Raw genomic sequence first — 22,052 nt, 5'->3', positions numbered from 1 at the left:
GAAGTAAAATTATAAGTGTAGACACGAATGAATTCCTCTAGCCCAATAATGGGTCTAGCCACAACAGATACATTCTATGGAAGATTTCCTTAGGTTAGAATCAATCAAGATGGCTTACCTCTTAGTCGCTCATCTTGCTTGATGATGTCCTCGCTTGCTCGCTCCAACAATCTCTCGCTTCCTTCTTCAAGCTCCTGAAACAAGTAAACAACAACAACACACAAACATAATAATAGACAAATTGAAATTCAACCTACTTAATGAGTCAAGAAGCATTAAGACACGAATATGTAATATTACAAAACATGTAGGAAATCAATCAATAGTTGCATATATTAATATTCAAAGAGAGATTACAACCATTCGTCTTGACGTCACAGTCTTCCTCTGACAAGACCAGGTTCCCACACACTTCTGTTATCACTTCATGATGGCTTCAAAAAACAATAGTTTAAAGACTCTTCCCTTTAAGCTTCACTCCAAACCAAACACACTTCTCCCTCACACAACTAGATGGCTACAACTAGTAATAGCTTGCTTGTCTAAAATAGTATATTCATACTCAGCCAAAACTCTAATTCTGATTTTCACACTAGTCACTAGTTTGTGCTTGGGAAGAAGGGAGGTTTATATAGGAAATATGGATGGGAGATGGATCCTCTTCTCATGGGAGAAAAACTTATCTCTTTAGGTAGTTCGATCATTATAGGGGAAAGGAGCCCAAAATTTCATCCTTGACCCCATACAGTCAAACCATTTACTAGACTTCCATTACAGAGCTTCTAGAGATGGAAGCTTCAGCTCTAATTTAAAAAAATTTCCATAACAGGACCGGCGCGACTAGAACACAGCTCAGTCGCACCAATCATCTTGGGGAATAGTGTTAATCTCTGCATATTGGCGTAGGAGACACAAAGGTCATTAGTGTCGGTCTTGTGGGCAAAACAGAAGTTTCAGGGGAAATGGTGCAAAAGGGAAATGATCTGCTCATGAAGAGGGACATGATGGGAGTTTCCCCATGAAGGCAAAGCATGTGGGGTTCACTGTAGAGGTCCTCCAGGATCAAGGAACGGGGAGTACAGGGACAGTGACAGAATGCTATGTAATACATCCTAAGGGAGAAGTGTGCAATTCCGTAGGAATCTTTTGTTTGAGTTGGGAATTCTTACATAGGAATAAGAAAACTTTGTACCATAACTAATCATTTTTCTAGCTAAATGTATCAGATTTACTGGGATATTGTTTTAACTTTTGAATGATTGCCCACACTTCTTCATCATTCTTCCATTCCTCCCTTGCTTCGTTTATCCAATCTAGTTGGATAATAGAAATGGTGCAAAGCAATGCTTCCACATCCTCATCCTTTCTTGAGAGTGCATCTGCAACAACATTTTTCTTCCCTTTTTTGTAGATGATTTCAAAGTCATAACCCAACATCTTTGTAACCCATTTTTGCTTCTCTTCTGAAGATAATATTTGTTCTAAAAAGTATTTCAGACTATCATGATCCGTTTTTACCTTGAAGTGTCTTCCCATTAGGTAGGGATGCCATTTATTAAGTGCATGTATGTTGGGAACGGGTCCCACGGGGTCAATTTTGGGGTTAAAACCCCACGTTTTGGGGCAGAAAGCCCGAGTTCTGTATAAAGAAATGTAAAGTCTCTTTATTTTGTGATCGCAGAGCGTGAAGATATCAAGAGTCAAAAAGGTTTTCTGCCCTTAGTTTAGATAGGTTGTGTCAGCTTGATGAGATCCGACCTTGGTCCACGGACCATGGGATTGTATAAAAAGGAGGTCTTAGAGGAGTCTTAGTTCATATATAGTTGGAGTCATTGATGAGTCTGTGAAAAGCTAAGGGTGAGAGTCTTAGCGTAGGAAAGAGGCTTTGCAGCTGAGTGCACAGAGGAATAGGGTAAAAGACCATCGCTGAGTGTGCGGAGCCCTACAGTTGTCCCTACGCACACGTCCTTTCCCATTTAGATTTTCCCATTATGGCTTGAGTAACCTCAATCCAAACTACTCTAGAAAAGGGACAAGTCACAGATAATTGATCCACAATTTTCTGGATACTCTTGTAAAATATACATATGTCTGCCCCTACTTAGTTCCTCTTTTGTTCATTATTCAAGGTGAACAATTTATTGACTTGGGCTAACCACAAGAGAATGATGCAGATTAGATCTGGTGAAGAAATCTTGGAGAAGAAGAGTTTAAAAGAAACATCCAAAAGAATAAAAATCCTATTCAACCCAACCACACTAGAATAGGTGTAGAAACTATATAAGGGCAGGATTTTCCATAAAATATAGGAAGTACCTAATCTATTGGAAGGAAGAGGAAAATATAATGAAAAGAGAAATGCATCAGAAATAAATTCGATGCTAAAAAATATCAAATATGACATTGACATGTATGACCCAAGGTCCACTAGAGAAAGTGGGAGAGGTGGGGGAAATGGGAGGTATTCTCTCGACCATGAGTTGTTGGGTGAGAATGATTTGATCCAATCTTCTTCTCATTGAAATATGCAAGGAGGCTACTTGTGCTTTGGGATCATTGAGTTTATTGTGGATTCTTTGGGTTGATTGCATTGGTTCTTGTTAAAGTTGTAACACTCTTGAACATTAAAGTTAGGAGCCATTAATGTTTAAGTCACATTATATGGTGAATATGTGACCAATGCAATACAATATCAATATTGATGTTAGAGGTTAAGTGGTTAAACTACCTAACAATTAGGGGTGCTATAAATAAGTTAGATATGATGAACGGTGTGTGTGTTGGAGATGTAAGGATGAAACTTTAACATCAAATATTTTATATTCTTTGTCCATCATTGTCTTACGTCTTTGTGTGTGCCTTGAACATATGGCCCTGATTTTGGTTGAAGATTATTCTCTTGAGATTTTTTGTTTTGTTTGGATCACTATTTTTTCTGATGATCATGAGATTTTCTCTAACATCCAAAAAATCCCTCTTAGTTCAAGTACTACTTGTGTCTCTAAAATTCCATGATGGATTAATGTACTACTATGTTTGTTGTCATTAATGATTTTACCTAGCAAATAGATGCATTTCTGTAATAAATATCCAACTTAAAAACGTTTTTTCATGTTTATATAGATACATGATGGATTTGGCTAAATTGATAAAGAATCTTGGCACAGTAACGAAAGAGATTTACACTAATGATTGACCTCATCAGTGGAGAGGAACTTGCAGTAATAAATGTTGAGAACTAAAAGTTGTCTTTCTTATCTTCGTGATGGTGAATACTATATAGGATATACAAATATAGTTCATCATCCACCTGTTTTTTGGCATTGTTTCCATTTGTGTTAGATATGAAGTGTATTTCCCTATTTATTGCTTCATGCAAAACCAAATGTGTATGCAACTTTTTTCCTTCAACAATGGCCTCAATTCATTACATCTCTTTGTTGGTTTCTATTACTTATCACAATTGAGGTAATCCCTCTCAAGAATTGTAAAATATCTCTAGTGACAACATTTTAAACCAAGGGTTGAATTCCTTGTGTTTGGTGTCGAGGAATGAATATGCATTATGTATGTCCATGTAAGATATATGAAATGCATATCTTTGCACATAGGTTGGTTTGTTTGACAATTTACCATATCGTTAATGTTTTGGGAATTCTATGGAGAATTTTGTCCTTGCACTATCAAGGTTCCATGTGCAATTTTGAAGCTACAGTTGTTTAGTGAAATATTTAGAAATTTTGATGTATCTCGTAAATTTTCAATTCAGCTGGAAAAACAAAATTTAAGTTATAACCTAGAAGCACCACTTGAACTAAAAAATGGTAACAACATCAGGTTCAAATGGGCATGCCATACACATAATGCAGTGGGGTTTTTATCAACTACTGAATGGCCACACATTTGTGATTTGTTAATGGCCTGCCATAATCTCCACGTAGAAATAGAGGACTTTTTTAATTAACTAAACACAAAGTTTATTAACTTCAAACATGCTTATTTGACTGAAATATTCTCTTACTAGCAACAAATGCTAGGGCCTGAGGAGGACTTGTTTTAGAATGAGCAACCTCAATTATCTACTAGTAGTTTGGGACTTTAGAAAGGTATGTGGTTTAAGATTTATTTGAGATGATTTAAGAGGATCCATGAAGGAAAAAAGAGAATTTTGGATTTAAAACTACTGCCAAATTTTTGTGATGCTTGTTTTCTTGAAGTAGATCCTCAAGAGTGTGATTTGTTGTTTTTTTTAAAGAGAGTGTAATTAAAATCTCACATTTGAGAACTTAATGAAAAACATTGAAGCATTTTCAAATAAAATATTACACATTTTTTATCAGTGGAATTTTGTGTCTAGAAGATATTGTCTTCAGTTGTGAGAGTTTGCATTCCACATAACCATTTCAAGAAGATGACTAGTATCTTTGATGTTTTCATTTGGGTTATTGTTTCTTAGAAGTTTAAGCTTGAAGGTTTGCAGGATTCCATTGCTAAGGAAGTGGATTTGAAATTCGATGAAAGCTTGGACAATGATTTGTGGAAGATGGCATTATTCACATATTTTAAGAGGAAACAAAAAGAAGAATAAGAAAATAATCTTAGAGGTGATGAAAATAAGTTTAGAAAAATTTGACAACCATGAACTGAAACAATTTTTGTGGGACTTGTAATTCAATACTACTGTAATCCACTAGGAAAGTCTTACACAACATTTGGAAATGAAGTGTTGACTTCATGTGTTGTGAATATTGGTGATAAAATTTCATCTATTTTGTGTATTGGAGATGGAGTCGATATGCCAGCAATAGGTGCGACTCTCCCATCTGGTGGGGAAGATATATCAAGGTCTCCCTGATTGTAATTCTCTGATGATGACCCTCAAGCAGGTTTGGTGCTATTTCTTATGTTGTTGGAGAAATAATCAATGACCCACATTATCACGTGACAAAAAATTCTAGAGTGTTGTATTTGATAAAACAAGTACCCTCACAAAAGAAAAACCCTTTGTTACTAGTGCTAAAGTTCTATCATATATGCAACTGGGAGAATTTCTCAAAATAGTTGCTCCTTGGTGTAATATTTAACAATATAATCTTAACCTTACCCATGCAATTATGAGCTTATTGCAATCTTCTAACTTCATCTTCCCATTCTAAAATTGGAGGTATTACTAAATTCCCACCAATTATAGCCATGAATCCACAGTCATTGTCAATAGCATTGAAGTGCCAAAAACATGTGATATTTTTCAAGAATTCAATGCCAGATTTAATCCTAACCATTTACATAACTAATCCAACAATCCTCAAACTTCCTGAAGAATTGAGTTAGGGTTCACTCTATAATTTCAGTGGTTTTAAAATAGAGGTTGGATATAAAATGATTCCCAAGCTAGCAAAAAAAACCACTCTTCCACATGCAATAGAGGTTCAGATCTAAAATGATTTATTGTTTTCACTATGGTTCAAACAAGATTTCATTAGATTTCTATGGTGACCTCCACTTCAAACACATTAAAAAAAATCGATTCAAACATAGTTGAGCAGTGAGCATCCATTGGCAAGGGTAGTGGCAGACTACGTATATCACTTTCATTTCTTTTGCGAGCCACCTACAACTACTATATGAAGGGGCTTGGGACAAAGAATATTGCTTGATAAATTTCCAAAAAATTTGAATCTCTTGTTGGAAAATATTTAAGATGGTTAATATATGGGGTAGATATTTTGGTTGGTAACTGGAAGATGATTTCTGATTGTGGAGTTTCTACACCTTCATTTGCAGATGATTATTTAAAGGATATGGAATAACATGCCAGAATAGGAATTTTGGTGGCCTTGATAAAAGACTAGTGGCAATGTTGTACATTTCTGATCAATTTAAAAAGGAGGCAGTTATTTTCATAGAAGGTCTAAAGAAAATGGGCATACACCCAATCATGGTTACAAGAGACAACTAGAAAACAACTCAAGTTGTTATGAAAGAGTTGGGTACTTAAGATTTCAAGGCTAAGGTCATTCCTACTGGAAACGCTTAAACAGTTAGTTCTCTTTAGAAGGATGGAGTTTATGATATGTAATGGGAAGCCAAATATAAATCTTGGGAACTCAATTGGGTGAAAAAAGTCACTTATCATTCTCAGTTTCTTAAATGAAAACTTTCCAAAAATTAAAAGTAATCCACCATTGAAATGAAACACAATATCAAATCAATATCATATGTCGAATATGTAAAGTTGACAATTTTGTAGTAGTACGAAGTGCTCTCAAGAAAATGAAATCAAAAGTATTATACCTGAATCTCACATTCACAATACTTATAAAATATATGGATGATGGGGGATGTTCAAAAACACATCATTGGTTCCACACCAGATAAAATCATTTAACTCGAAATCGAGATCATACAAATAGACATCTTAAAGTGGTTCGAGCTCTATATCAACAAAATGCTAGTCCCCTACACTTTCCATACACCTTGCCTTAATAGAAATAAGTGACCTAGAAGATTTATTTTTCTCATCATAAGAGAGCCAAAACTAACCATTGGTTGTTCTTTCTCTATCATCAGTACTTCTAAGTTAATCAGAAAATCCTTGCAACCCAATTGGTTGCCTGCACTGTTTCTGGGAAAACTAGTGTCTTTTCGAGTGACTAGCCCTCTAGGTTTGGCAGCTACCCTAGAAACATCATTTTCAAGAAATTCGTGATTTCTTCTATGTATAATAAACAAGAGAAAGAAAAAGGAACCAACCTAGATCTTCCGCTTAACTCCTTGTATGATCTCTCTCCCCCTTGACAGAGCTTGCGGCTCCTCTCCATACTTATCCCGATTGGAGAGCACCTATAGAAACACAATAACAAAGAGTCGTCAAAGCATCTTGATCTATTATATCATAATCATTACGGAATCAGAAATATAATGAACATACAATGGCATTCACAAATAATAACATTCACAATTGCACAATTATATGGAAGAAAACTCGAAGAACTTTATTAAAATAGAAGGGAGAATTACAACCCAGTTGTCTGATCCAGCATCATCCTCCCAGCATCAAAGCCCTCTTCACCTCATGAAATAGCAAGATCACCCAACAATACAATGCTCTTTCTCAAATACAAACTATCAGCACTTCCTTGCAATTCACAATATTCCAGCCTCTGGATCTCTTAGATGATGGATCCATTTATAGATGTGTGCAAGGGAGTGAGTCATCTCTGGGTTTTGATTAGTGTCATTCCACTTGTTACATTTGGTTCCACTTGGAGATTTCTTGGATCTCTTACTCATCCCTGGGTGAATTCAGAGAGGCAAGTGTCATAGGAGAAGTTTCTAGAAGATTCCATGAGCATCCACTTAGCAAACTATCTCGGACATTTGTCCATCCTCGCTCATCGCACCCTACAAAAGGCCTCATCAGTATGCATCGCACCTGGATAGTGTAGAATTCAATATGCATCGCACCCTGACAATGGAGCAGTCAGTATGGTCCAGTTTAGGCCAATTCTGGATGGTTTTTCAGGTGGAACTTTTGGGGAATGATGTAATCAGTTGACCATGATCTTTTAGGGTATGAAACAACACTTTTAGGGGTTAAAGAGCCCTAGTTTATCGACATATAATATTGGGGTTGAAGTGCCCAAATATGTCTATAACATGCACTTGATGATCATTGACCTGCAATAGAATCTTGATATCATTCTTCCCTTTCCCAAGGGAAAATTTAGACTTCTAGTTCCAAATAGGGCATCAACCCAATATTCTTCTTATCCATTTCAGTAGCCAACTCCCTCTTTCATTGGGGATTCAAACACATAAGGAAGAAGATTCCCAAGTTCATCCATCACAACCTTGATATGGAGGTTGGAATTAGTTTTACCGAGCCTTGATAGGTATGCATCAAATGTGCCAGTTAGAAGGTCTCATAAATTCAACAGTGGATACTTTTTCAAGTAGATATCCATGGACATACAATCCATAATGCCAAATATCAACAAGGCTCATAGAAATGAATCAACACCATTATTTACAAGACAAAATGGTATTTAATTCTTTAGTCTTTCTTATTCTACTTTCTCCCACTGAGACTAATGCCTCTCTGTTATGATATTAATTCCTCTCATGCTTCCCATGTAATCCATATACTTTTGAAGAGAACTTCTTTTGTCGAAACTCAAGACATTGATATTAATATTGAATTTCTTTTCTCTGTATATATGTCCAAGAATATATGTCCAAGAACATAATTTTGTTGAATGTTTTTCTACAATTTTAGAAAAGACTTAATATGAAGATTACATTATGAGATTCTTTGGAATTGATTCATGTACCTCCTATAGGCATATAGATATACTTGAATAACCAATGTTCCTCCTATCTACACCCTCAAGGGATAAGTGACCACTATTATATAAATATATTTTATGGATTTTCACTCGTTCATTATTGCATTTTCATGGAGAAACATCCATCGTAAAATATTTAGTTTTCTACCATAATTTTCATGCAATATATATGCCAAATGAATTTCTTCCAAATATTATTCATAACTTCTGACCACACTTGTAGATACATTTAAAATATTTGGTGAATCTAAAATTAAAATGATGCTTTATAAATGGGTTTTATTTCTATTTGCCATGGATCTTATCATTCTTGTCCATTGTCTCTATAGATCTAGAAGCAACAATTCTTAATCCATCTACTTCTAAGGATGATACATATTATATAGATCTTTGATTGCTTAGGAATCACTGTAAACTCCACAATATTCACCTTGGGAACTTATATCATGGACAATATGTCTATTTCTTGACAACCAAGAATTTGTTATGCAACTAGCTCTCAAAATAGAAGAAATGATAGACAAACGACGTCAAAATCAGCCTCTTCGAGGGGGAAACCTCCTTTACATTACACAAATGGACAATTCTTAGATGATACAAATGACAAGACCTCCTTTCTATATATAGGAGTCTAAGGGGTCCCAATACAGTCAGAGCCTACATAACAATAATATTGTAGGGGCACAACAATAAAAATATTGGCCTTCTATGTGGCACAATAATAACAACATGGGGACTATATGGGCACAATAATACAATAAGGGGGGTTGCACTAATAACAATAAGTGGTTACACTAGTTTTATAGGGACCTAAAATTCCCCTCTCCTTCAAAAAGTCTTGTCCTCAACGCTTGAGTAATTATGGATGCTTCTGTATAAAATTCTCATCCTCACATGTGGAATCTTCAACGGGTAAGTTCTTCCACTTAATGACATACTCTGAAATTGATCAATTTTGTAGCTGTCAATTTCTTGTTTCTGTGACTGCTTCAGGTTCCAATATGATTTTTACTTCCTCATCAAGTTTTGGCAATATTGTTTGAACTGGAATCTTCTCACCTATAACCTTCTTTAAGCATGAAACATGGAAAACTGGGTGCACTCAGGAAGATGCAGGAAGCCCCAATTTGTATGCCATAGTACCAATCTTTTGTAACACCTTGTACAAACCATAATACTTTGGTGATAATTTATTATACTTATTAGCTTTCTTGAGGGGAATTTGTTTGTATGGTTGTAGTCATAGAAATATCAGTGAACTACATCAAAACTTCTTTCGTTGTGATGCTGATATGCGTGTTGTTTCATTCTATTCTGTAGCAAAGGGAGGTTATCCTTTAAGAGTTTGAGAACTTCTTGTTGATGCTCGATGTGATCTTCCACTGCTTAAACTTTAGAATTTTATTTTAAAGATGATGTGATGGACGGTGCATGATATCCATAAAGTGCCATAAATGGGGTCATTTTTGCTGCAGTATGGAAGGAAGTGTTATACCACCATTCAACCAAAGGCATCCACTTGACCCATTGTGTTTGTTTATTAGATACAAAGCAATGAAGATATCCTTCCAAACATTTTTTCACTATGTTGGTTTGACCATCAGATTGAGGATGATAAGATGAGCTATGAGCTAACTGAGTACCCAGACAAGAAAATAATTTTGTCCGAAAATTTCCAGTGAAAATGGGATCTCTGTCACTTACAATAATCTTTGGGTTTCCTTGTAGCTTTTGAATTGTTTCCATAAATGTAGTAGCAACTATACTCGCATTAAATGGATGAGATAATGCACAAAAGTGTGCATACTTGGTAATTCTATGAACTACCACCATGATGACACTCCTCCTTCGGAATTGAGTAAACCTGTGACAAAATCCATTGAAACCTCCTCCCAATGTTGACTTGGAATGTCTAAAGGTTGTAACAAACCTCGGGTCTTAATTGGCTTAACTTTATTTTGTTCGAAAAACAAACATTCTGCCACAAACTTTTGAATATCGTATTTAAGACCATCCCAAAAAAAAATTCTTAACCCTGTGGTAACCTTTTAAAAATCATGAGTGCCCTCCTAAGGGAGACGTGTGTAATTCTAGAAGAATCTTTTGTTTGAGTTGGGAATTCTTATAGAGGTAACATGATCTTTGTACCATAATGAAACATTTTTCCAGTTAAATGTATCAGATATACTGGGATCTTGCTCCAAATTTTGAATGAGTTCCCACACTTCTTCAACATTCTTCCATTCATCCCTTGCTTCATTTATCTAATGTGGTTGGATAATAGAAATGGCACAAAATAATGCTTCCACATCCTCATCCTTTCTTGAGAGTGCATCTGCAACAACATTTTTTTTCCCTTTTTTGTAGATGATTTCAAAGTCATAACCCAACATATTTGTGACCCATTTTTATTGTTCTTTTGAAGATAATATTTGTTCTAAAAATTATTTAAGTCTATCATGATCTGCTTTTAACTTGAAGTGTCTTCCCATTAGGTAAGGTTGTCATTTCTTAAGTGCATGTAGTATTGCTATCATTTCCTTCTCATAAATAGATTTGTGTAATTACTCTCCTTTGATTTGGTGACTTTCGAAAGCAATGGGTATTTCTTCTTGCATAAAAACAACACCAATTCCATTTCCGGGGGCATCACATTCGACAATAATGGTTTTTGTGAAGTCTGGCGTAGCTAAGACCAGTGCTTGGCACATTCCCTCTTTAAGATTTTCAAAGGCCTTCGTTGCTTCTCGAGTCCAAGAAAATGCATATTTTTTTAGTAATGTTGTTAGAGGTGCTACTATTCTCCCATAATTCTTAACAAACTTGCGATAATACCCTTTCAACCCAAGAAATCCTTGCAGGTTCTTTATGGATGTGGGAATTTTCCATTCCTTAGTGGCTTTAATTTTTCTAGGGTCTACCTTAACACCTTCATGAGATACAATATGACCCAAATATTCCACCTCTTGTGCTCCAAAGAAACATCTGGAGCTTTTTGCATATAATTTTTTCTCCTCCAATAGTTTGAGCACCCTGTCAACATGTTGAACATGATCCTTCCAAGACTTGTTGGAGATTAGTATATCATCAAAAAATACTAACACAAATTTTCTAAGGAAGGGTTTGAAAATGGAATTCATCAAACCTTGAAATGTAGAAGGTGCATTGGTAAGGCCAAAAAGCATGACCAAAAATTCATAATGACCCTCATGAGTTCTAAATGTTGTTATTGGAATGTCTTCAGTCTTCATTATGATTTGATGATAGCTTGAATGAAGATCCAACTTGGTGAAGTAAATTGCTCCATGTAATTCATCCAATAATTCATCAATGACAAGAATGGGAAATTTATCTTTAATAGTAAGCTTGTTGAGCTCCCTATAATCCGGACACATGCACCATGATCCATCCTTCTTGTGTACCAATACCACTGGAGTAGAGAAAGAACTTTGACTAGGTTGAATTATACCAACCTCTAGCATTTCTGCAACCATACGTTCAATTTCACTCTTTTGGGCATATGGATATTTGTAAGGCCTGATGTTTGGGGGAACACTTCCTAGAATCAAATGAATAGCGTGATCATGACTACCAATATGTGGGAGGCATTTGGGAGTCTCAAATGCCTTGGAATGATTGTCCAAAACTTTTTGGGGATTTGGAGAAATAGATTATTTCGATGTGGGAACCTCTAGTGAATATAATTGTGCAATTACTCCTCATTGTTATTTCTTTAGAATCTTTGTCATGATGTTAGAGTTGATTATCTTCTTGGTTGAGCTGCAATACCCCTTAATTCAACTTCCTTTCCTTCCCAAAAAAAATTCAAGAAAAGTTCTTGAAAATTAAAATTTATCATACCCAAAGATTGTATCCATTGGACTCCTAGTACAACATCAGCACCACCCATTGGATTGGAAAACATTGAACTATTCATTACATATTTTCCCATGGATAGCTTGATATTATGGCACTCTCCAAGGCAATTTATGGTTCCTTCATTTGTAACCATCATTTGACACTATGGCGCTTGATATATGAATTAATTCAATTCCTTGGCTATCTTACAATGAATAAAATTATGGGTACTACCCGAATCAATCAACACTATTACCTTTTTCTTCTTGATATGTCCTTCTATCTTGAGAGTTTGAGGAGTGGTAATTCCTACCAATGCATTACAAGATATGGTCGGATTCATTTATTCTTTCTATAAGGTTGGTTCTTGGTGTATATCCTCTTATTTTGACGTTTCTTGTTCCTTTTCTTCCTCCTCTTCACAATCTATGTAAAATAATTTCTTCTCGGCACACTTATGACCTTTAGTGTATTTTCTATCACAGCTATAACAAAGCCCTTTTGCTCTTTTTTATTCCAATTTTTGTGGTGTCAACCCTGTAGGTTATGGAAGGCTAGGGGAAGCAACACTTCCATATTTATAGTTGTGAGTGGTAGGATTCCTTGTTGCCATAATTTTTCTTTCAATTTTTCTTTCCAAGCTGAATTCCTTCTCCAAGGAATTGGGATCCAAAAGGAAAACTCATGTTGGATGTTATCCTCTAAATTCCCTATGAACACATCAATTCTATGCTCCTCTGGAATATATTTTACCCTTATATTCAATTTTTGTAATTCCTCAATGTGATCCACCATTGAACCCTTTTGTTTGAGATTTTTCAATTGCCTAAAGAAGTGTTTCTTTTTGTATCCTCATAATGTGCTATAATTTCCTCCATAAAAATTGACCAAGTGACAATTTGTTTACGAGAGCGAAGCCATCGATACCATACAAACTGATTGGGTTCTAATTATAAAGCTTCAATGCATACCTTTTGTGTGTTTTGCATATTATGGAGATTGAAATATTTCTCCATCTGTAGTATCCATGTTATGGGATCCTTGTCATCAAACTTCCTCATGTCGATCTTTGGAACATGGTGGATCTTGAATCCAACGTTAAATTCTATGTAATCATGATTAACATTTCTTTTGCTCTCATCATGAGTTTCCTCTACTACCTTTTCGCCATTAGGAAGCATTTCTTGAAGAAACTTTTCCAAACCTCCTTTCAAACCTTCCATATCTTTCTTCAAATCTTCAATGTTTACTTCTAAACCATCCATCTTAGATTCCACGCCATAAATCTTAGCTTCCATGTCATTCATCTTAGCTTCTATGTCATTCATCTTAGCTTCCATGTCATTCATCTTAGCTTCCACGCCTTTCTTTAAACCATCCATCTTAGCTTCTCTTAATTTTTGTGAGAGTGAAATTTGTTGCACTTGGTCTTGTAATTTTGATATATCATGTTTCATTTCTTCCTCTTCTTCATGAGTCATGGTAGATCTTTCAGGTTTCTTACTAGGTGTTTCCATTTTCTTTCTTCGGGACATCAATTAATGATAATTATGCTTCACCATGCCCTTTTAATTACTTCAAACTAATTTTTCAAACCAAACTTATGCAAAATTATAAAAATACTACACACCTTTTTTCGCTTTGTAGGAGCTCGGTATCCCTCTGAGTCCTCTTTCCAACCCCACAAGTCAGATCAAGCTTGTATTCTCCAAGAAGGAGTTATTCAAAATATCCCATGACGGTCTGATTATAGACTGGTTCCATAGAGAAAACTTGTACAAAGTGCCACGTGTCACTTTTTTTACCTTCGGACCCAAAAGAAATACATAGAAACCTACAGTCCATCCTTGTTCTATAACTTATTACAAAATTGCAATCTGATTCTTAGAGAGAAAGGTATGACTATTTTTCGTAGGTCACATATTTGAGATATAATTCAGGAGCCTACAAAAACCCTAACTTCCTTGGATCATATCTCTGAAAATATAGTGAGAAAAGATCTGAAATTTGGACCCTAGGTTCATCAAGCTTTCGGATCAAATGGGTTTTAATGTCATCTTTGGAAACGTTGTAGAAAAAATTGTTATAGTGAAAATTCTGTGATGATTTGTTTGAAGCAGCGAAACCCTAGAATCCAAAGTTCTGATACCAAATGTTATGCAACTAGCTCACAAAATAGAAGAAAAGATAGATCAATGACTTCAAAATCAACCTTTTCGAGGGGGAAACCTCCTTTACATTACACAAATTAATAATTCTTCGATGATACAAATGACAAGGTCTCCTTTCTATGTATAGGAGTCTAAGGCGTCCCAATACAATCACAACCTACATAACAATACATTGTAGGGGAACAACAATAATAATAGTGGGCTTCTATGGGGCACAGTGATAACAACATGGGGAATATATGGGCACAGTAATATAATAAGGGGGGTTGCACCAATAACAATAAGGGGTTACACTAATAGTATAGGGACCTAACAAAATCTTCCTATAAGCCGATATTATCACATAATAAGTCAATGAAAAAGTAAAAATTTTACTTTTGAAGCAGAATCATATCCTATTGAAATTTATGAAGTTTATTTATCCTTAATCTCACTAACTTTGTCACAACTGATGCAATGATATCATAATACAAAGCATCAGTGAAAGCTTCCATACCCAAAATTTTCATTGGGACGAAGTTAGAGAACATATATTCCAGCCTCCCATGAATCCCAACACAATATAGGAGCATTATTTATGAATTCATGAAGGGATTTTCTCCATATTCCTTGGTAAATCTGTTGATCTACGACCTTCCCTCTGTTAGAGTCAGTATTTTCATATTTTCATCAGTAATCAAAATTCCTCTTTTATACCATATTAGTGTCCCATGTTGAAATTTTTATCATTCCACCTAGGTCATCATGTAAACAATTTACTCATTAATGGTAGCCCAAGTTGCAATCCATCCCCTCTCAAAAATTTATATTTGCTGGCCCACTTTCATGTGTCTTTCCGAGCATACATTGACTATAAAATCTCATTTCATCATGTTTTATGTCAGTCAATTCCACCTGAATTCTAGTCATTCAAGGTCCCATTAGGTCTCTAGGTTTTATTTTCCAAGGTCCAATAAAACACCATTTCATTGCATAAGGCCAGAAAAGTATGAGAGTGAAGCAAACAATATCCCATCTTTAGTTAAATAAGGATTTACAAGCATGTAACCGTGGTTGCTAAAATTCCAATTTGGATTTTAAGCAAAAAATTCATTCCAGTTTGCAATTTTTATTTCAAAAGAGAGATGTAATAATTTTTATTTATTTATGTAAATTTATGTTTATCATATGTAATAAGTCACTTTTCTTAGTTGTTTACTCAAACTCCATTGCCAATATCATCCAAACAAAATTCAAAGTGAAGATTGCCAAAGCTTCAGCATTATCCGCCTGCAAAGAAAAAGTCAGAAAGAAAATTATCAAAGGGGTCAAATGAAACATTAGAAAGTGGGTTTGAAAAGCAAAAGATAAAACTCAATCACCTATAAAGGACTTCTTTCCTTCAAACTCACCTCCATTTGCCTCCTAGCACTCATTGAGCAAACCCCAAGAGAGTTTTTTCATAGTTTTGGGTGCAATCAGCAGAAACAAGGCAGGCATTGCATGTTTCCTTTTGTGCTGCATGTTCTCTTATGTCGCTGCGCATTTACCTGGACTGGAGCATTTCCTTAAGTTGTTGTGTGTTCCCTTAAGGCACTGTGCATTTTCCTGAGGCACTGTGCACTTTGCATTGGTGCTACGCTTTTGTCCAACAATGCTCTAGTCACCTCTTCGGCTCCTCCAAAGAAATTTCAACCTCAAATCAAGTAAGTAGTAGCTAAGGGATGCCCTTTTCCTCCTCCTCAAGTCAATTCCTAAGTGTCTGAAAGGTTTATTGAAGATTTGGTTTAATTGTTACATCTAAACCCTAGATTTCCCCCAAAAACTACCTTTCACTCTCATTCACTTTTTCACACTTCCCTCCACCCTCCTTCCATTTCCCTAAATCTTTATATCCCTGATACAACACTACCTAGGCTCCCAAAACCCTATATTGCAAACAAATTTCCCCATCCCCAAACTATCATACTACTACCCTATACCCCTCTCCAATACACCTATCCATTCACCCATCATCTTCATATTTACCCTTCCCCACTTACTATTCCCTAAAAACTACATTCGCCCTACCTTACACCTCCCTAGGGTTTGATACTAAAACAACATGGCAGAGGAGGATAACAGACCACATAGTGAGGAAGAGGAAACAGATAGAGAAGACAGGGCATAGAGGAGGCCACACAAAGGAGGCAAGATACATAGGTTTGAGCCCACATATTTGAGGGAACTCTTAGCATCCCCTATGACTGTGACATCCTTCAAATGGTTAGACTGTTATGATTTCTGTGAGCAAGTGCAGGAAGTCCAACATCATCCTGAGTTGACTAGGCTCTTCATTTCAAAACTCCAAGACAACCAGGTCACTCTAGCAGGTATAAATTTCACTTTGTCTACTGCCATCATATCAGCTACCACTGTGATTCCAGATGTTGGGGAGAAATGGTTTAAACAGGGTGATTTGGAGAGGCATTATTATGAGCCTTACATGAAACCAAGGTATAGAAATGAAAGAAGGGATATTTTCCTTTTTCACACCTCCTTGATAGATATGCCCCAATGATGAATATTATTATGAAATATTTTTCATGTGAAGGTAGATTCTCCAGGGTCTATTCTTATCATATCCGGCTCTTAATGCATTTCACTAGGGTAAAAATGCTCAATATACCCTACTATATTTTCCGAAGTGTTGAGAAGATGGCCTACATTGCCCAAAAGAGGGAGTACAATGATCAAATGAAGAGCTTGTTTCATCATTCCCTCATTAAGATCATAGTCCTTTACCATCTCAATGAACTCAACATTGCATGGAGTACCTTCATATCTAATCTCATATTCACTCACGCATGTACTCAAAATATTCAAAGCATCCCTTCATCATCTCATACATTTCATGAGCCTATTCAGCCACCTAGCAGAGATGAAAGCAGAGAGAAAGAGCACATTAAACATGGGGAGATCAGCAAGCATAAAAGGGTTGGTTTGCGTACTTTGGCTCATACCTATCAGAGAGGACATAGGCAAGTGTTTGCCCCACTGATTGTGGGAGGGTCCTTGCCTTCTTCATCAGTAAAGTAGGTACAGAAGGGTAAGGAAAAAGTGACAGACGCTGAGATTCAGTAACAGGAGGAGGACCTCCCTAAGACAGAGCAAGATTTTCATTTAGTTGACCTAAGTGAAAATGATGACAGTGAGAGCACAACCATTTCCCTCAAAGAGAAAGAAGCACTCATAGGGGAACTTCGGGTCAATTTTCATAAGGAAAAATATAACATCACATACTATGATCAAGAAACAAGCAGTTAGAGACCAAACATGAGCTCATGGAAATTCAATTCATCAAGGCAAAGAAGGAGGTTGAAAAGGCTAAGGACTCACTTGATGAAGCATATGAAGAATACAGTGATCAACTAGAGGAATAGGTGCCAAGAAAATGGCCAAGGACTAGAGATCTAAAGAGAGCTTTGGAGCTAGAAAAACAAAAGGAGATTGAGCTAGCTAATCAGCTCACCCTAAATGAGCAATTTGCCAAAATGGTAAATGAGAACTGGAAGCATTGGCTTGATAGGGTTGACACCCATCTTGAAAGCCTCTTAGATAAGGCCAAAAGAGACATTAACCTTCAAAGAAGGATGGCAAATTATTATTGCCAAAGAAACCAAATAGCAATGGCAAATCTCAAAGCTGCTACGACAAGAATTGAAGCCCTAAATCACCATGAGGAGAAGAAGAAGCTTGATATACTTGAAGAGGCTTCACTCCATGCCTAGCCACCTCAGACATCAGCTTCTTGAACAATTTTGAAGACCCTTGGCTCATTTTTGTCATCTTTTCTTTCTTGTCTTTTAAAGGAAATTTTTATATCAACACTTTTTGGAGGCACGCTTTGGATGAATTCCCACCACCATTTGATTCAAAAGGTATAAGACATCCTAGAAAACCATGTTTCCATCCCTAGAAAGAAAAACTAGTGGGTGAAAAAGGAAAAAAACCACCTAAAAATCAGGTTTCTACCTCTTTTCTAGACCAGGTGTTGCGTGTTTGAGTAGTCTTGACATAATGGAATTTTGAAGGGGAAAATCAATCCTATTTTTAAAACAAATGGAATTTTTGGAAACTAGATAGGATAATATTGCCAATGAGCTATCCTGTGCTATATTTGGACATTAGGAAGGCAATTAAAAGTCATCTTGATGATGGTGTTGCGTGTTTGACACTCGTGCTGCACGTTTGACAGTCAGCCCAGATTTTCACTATTTCTCTCCAAATTGATTTTTACCTATGGGAAACTAATGTTTTACTGATGTAATTGATAAGGATGATGTAATTATTATGTTTTTACTATTACCTAGAGTAAATACATTAGGTAAATGGCCTCTATGACTTGTAATGAATCAGTTTGCTTAAGTTAGGAATGAGTTGCTTTGACCACCCTACACTTTAGCTATTAGTTCAATTTTTGTTGCAACTACTCCTCCTCTCATGGATTCGACCCCTGAGGCTAGGATGACTTGGTTTGAGGCATATATTATGTATTTTCTCAGTCATTTTACAGGTTGGACTCTATTGGATGTTGTACTAGTGTTTTGGACTTTGGCATGGAATATATTGGATGAGTTGCAACTATTTTGGTGGGATTGTTGTGTCATGGTATTTTGATATTGTTTCTTCTTTAGTTACATGTGTGTGAATATTTTGTACCTTTCATGATCTATTTCACTTCTAAAAAAAAATTATTTTCAAGGTGTGATAAGAAGAATGCATCTTCTATGCTCTGTTTTGGTAAAATCATCATAAATTGTTTCATTTCTTCAGTTTAAAAAGAATTTATTGTTGTCATGCTCTTTTTAGTACGTCACCAGTCCAAATTATTTCATCACTATATTACAAAGTGTTAAAGTAACTTGCCTACCTTTCCCCATCAAATGTCTGCAATTCCGATTCTCTTTTTCCCTGACCTAGTTCACTCTCTGAACTAAATCACTCATCCAGTGACTAACCCAATCAAATCAAATAAAACAACCCTAAGCTACTATATCTAGCCTAAAACCCTAATCCATCCAGTGCCCTTGGTTGTGATCCTTTGGAGAGATCCCTCTCCGGCTTGGTAGGGCTAGCTACCAAGTCAAAAGATTGGTCTATGGTTACCTCAGTTGGACTCTTCCTCAACCTTGGAGATCTGGAGGAGTGATAACATATTGGCGTCATTGTCGGGGAATGAAAGGTTCATTTTCCCTGGGTGTACGACTAGTTTTCATTGGAGTTTGGTCCTCTGGATGATGGTACTAAGCTTCATAAAGGCTGATTCAGTAATTGCAATGTCAAGATTGTAGAGCTGGCCTCAAGGAGACAAACGAGAAATTATGCATCATGATCTGGTTGATTCAGTTGAACACAATCAGAGCTTGTTCAAAAAGCAAAGAAGGTTACAAATCAAAAGTTTGATTAGACTTCGTTCTATTGGTAAGCTCTCAATCATTAGCAATTTTAGATTTAGCTATTGAAGACTTTCCTTTGAAAATATCTTTGTTCAGTTCAAATTCTTAGGTCTTTTACCCCATATAGTTTGTGACCCTATTAAGATACTGGCTCTGAAAAGATATACCTGGTCAAACCCTGACACAAATCCTCCTTCTCTAGTTGATGACCCTGAAAGATTGTTGAGAAAGCCTAAAGTTCCTTTCCTCAAGACTAAAACCACAAAATTGGAAAGGACCACTTCCTTGCCAGATCAAATACATAGTATCGAGGATATACCTTTCGAAATTAAATTTGAGCTATCCCTATTTCATTCAACATTTGAGTCTTGTCTTACCAAAGAAGTTTTTTATCCCATAAATTTTGACTCATACCTTTCTGCTTTAAAGACTTTGTTTAACCAACCTTTTTCTCCTTCTCAGTCTTCAAAACTCGAGCACGAGGTTTGGTATAATTTTGAGAAACTTCAAAGCCTAGTTGATCAATTACAAATCACTATTGAACAAGCCTATAATTCAGTATCAACTTGACATCTTATCTTCTGCATACCCTCTACTACACCCCCGAAAACATCCACATCACCTCCTCCTTCTTCATCTCAACCAACAAAACCCATTGTAGTTCCCATTCACCATTATCCAGGAGTTATGGCGAGGTTTCCACCCTTAGTGTTACCTAGTCAGTTGGTAGCTTTACCTCATACCTATGGCCAGAGACTTCCTCTTTTTTATGGCAGCCCAGGAGTCACAGCACAGTAACATATTGATAAGATGGTTGATTTCATTAACTTAGAGGAAGTCGATGAAGATGATGCTAAAATGAGACTAATGGCTCAAAGTTTTTCTAGAGATGTCAAAAAATGGTTCTATGGTTTGGTAACTCGCTCCATTGATACTCCTCAAAGGTTGAATGAGTCGTTCTTAACCAAATGGTGGGAAAGGAAGAATCCATTGCAGATCCTAGCAGAATACAACACATTGAAAAGGAATCCTAACAAGACAGTTCATGAATTCACTATAAGGTTCAATCAGATCTACAATTCCATTCCAGATAACATAACACCTCCACCTGATTTGGCACTTCATCAGTACCCAGATGCTTTTTATCCAGAGATGGCTTATTAGTTGAGGGAAAGAGATCCCACAACTCTAGAAGACATGTAGAACAATGTGGTAAGTGTGGAAGAAAACTTGATGATTAAAAAGTCTCAATTGAAACATGAGAAACCAGAAAAGAGAGTAACCATCAAAGAGGAACCTTCCTCTTCCACCAATCTTAAGCTAGATGCATTGATCGGAACCATGGAGAGAATGGTCGACCGGATGATAAATTCGGATAGACCTCAGGAGCCCCAAGTTAGAAATCCTAACTTCATAAATCAGCAACGACCTCAGTACAGGATTAAAAAAAGGGAGCAGAAAGCTTCTGAAGCATCGAAATCTTAGCAGCTAATTCAAACACCCTTGTAGCAGAATTATGCTCAAGGATAATTTGATGATGAAATAGACTCGATTGTTGAGGAAAATCACTTCTTTAGGGAAGATTACCATCCCACTTTCTTGACTGAAAATGATAAGTATGTCGAGAAGGTGGAGGGTCCTAAAGATGAGGACTACATACTGGCAAGTGACAATGCATTGGAGACCCAAACCAATGATTATCAAAGAGGATATTTTAATGCACTCAGTTCTCAGCAAAAGCAATATTCTTTGAGGATTAGATATGTCCCAATCACTCCAATTTAGAAAAGGGCATCAGAACAGAGAGATACCCAATAGAAATCAAATCCTTAAGGTAATCAAAGCAAAGGTAAGGAGTTGGTAGTAGCCGATCGAAGCAGAGAAAAACAACTATCTACAAGTAGTCCAAACAAGGATCATGACAGTCAAAACCAAGAGATATGCCTGAGAAGAGAGACAATGTCCAAACATAGGTAGATAAATCTAGTTCTTTTAATTTAGAAACTGAAATTTCAAAGTTAAAAGTGTCAATCCCTCTTACCAAACTAGTCAAAAATATCCATTACAAATCCAATATAGTTAAAATTCTCAAAGTCGATCCTATGTCTGACACGGTTAATATTGAAGATGACCAACCTGAATTGATTTTTGGTCCTTCCATAGAAGGTCAATTAGGAGATAGTGATGTTCCTCCATTCTATCTCAATTTAAGAATCCACCAATTCATTCTTCACAACTCCATTAGCTATAGCTGCAAG

Source organism: Pinus tabuliformis, chromosome 3_2 (genome assembly GCF_031772625.1).
Source record: "Pinus tabuliformis cultivar Carrire ecotype Pingquan chromosome 3_2, CPIR1, whole genome shotgun sequence".
NCBI lineage: Eukaryota > Viridiplantae > Streptophyta > Pinopsida > Pinales > Pinaceae > Pinus > Pinus tabuliformis.
The sequence above is the reverse complement of the archived record's forward strand: the minus strand, read 5'-3'. Positions refer to the sequence as shown.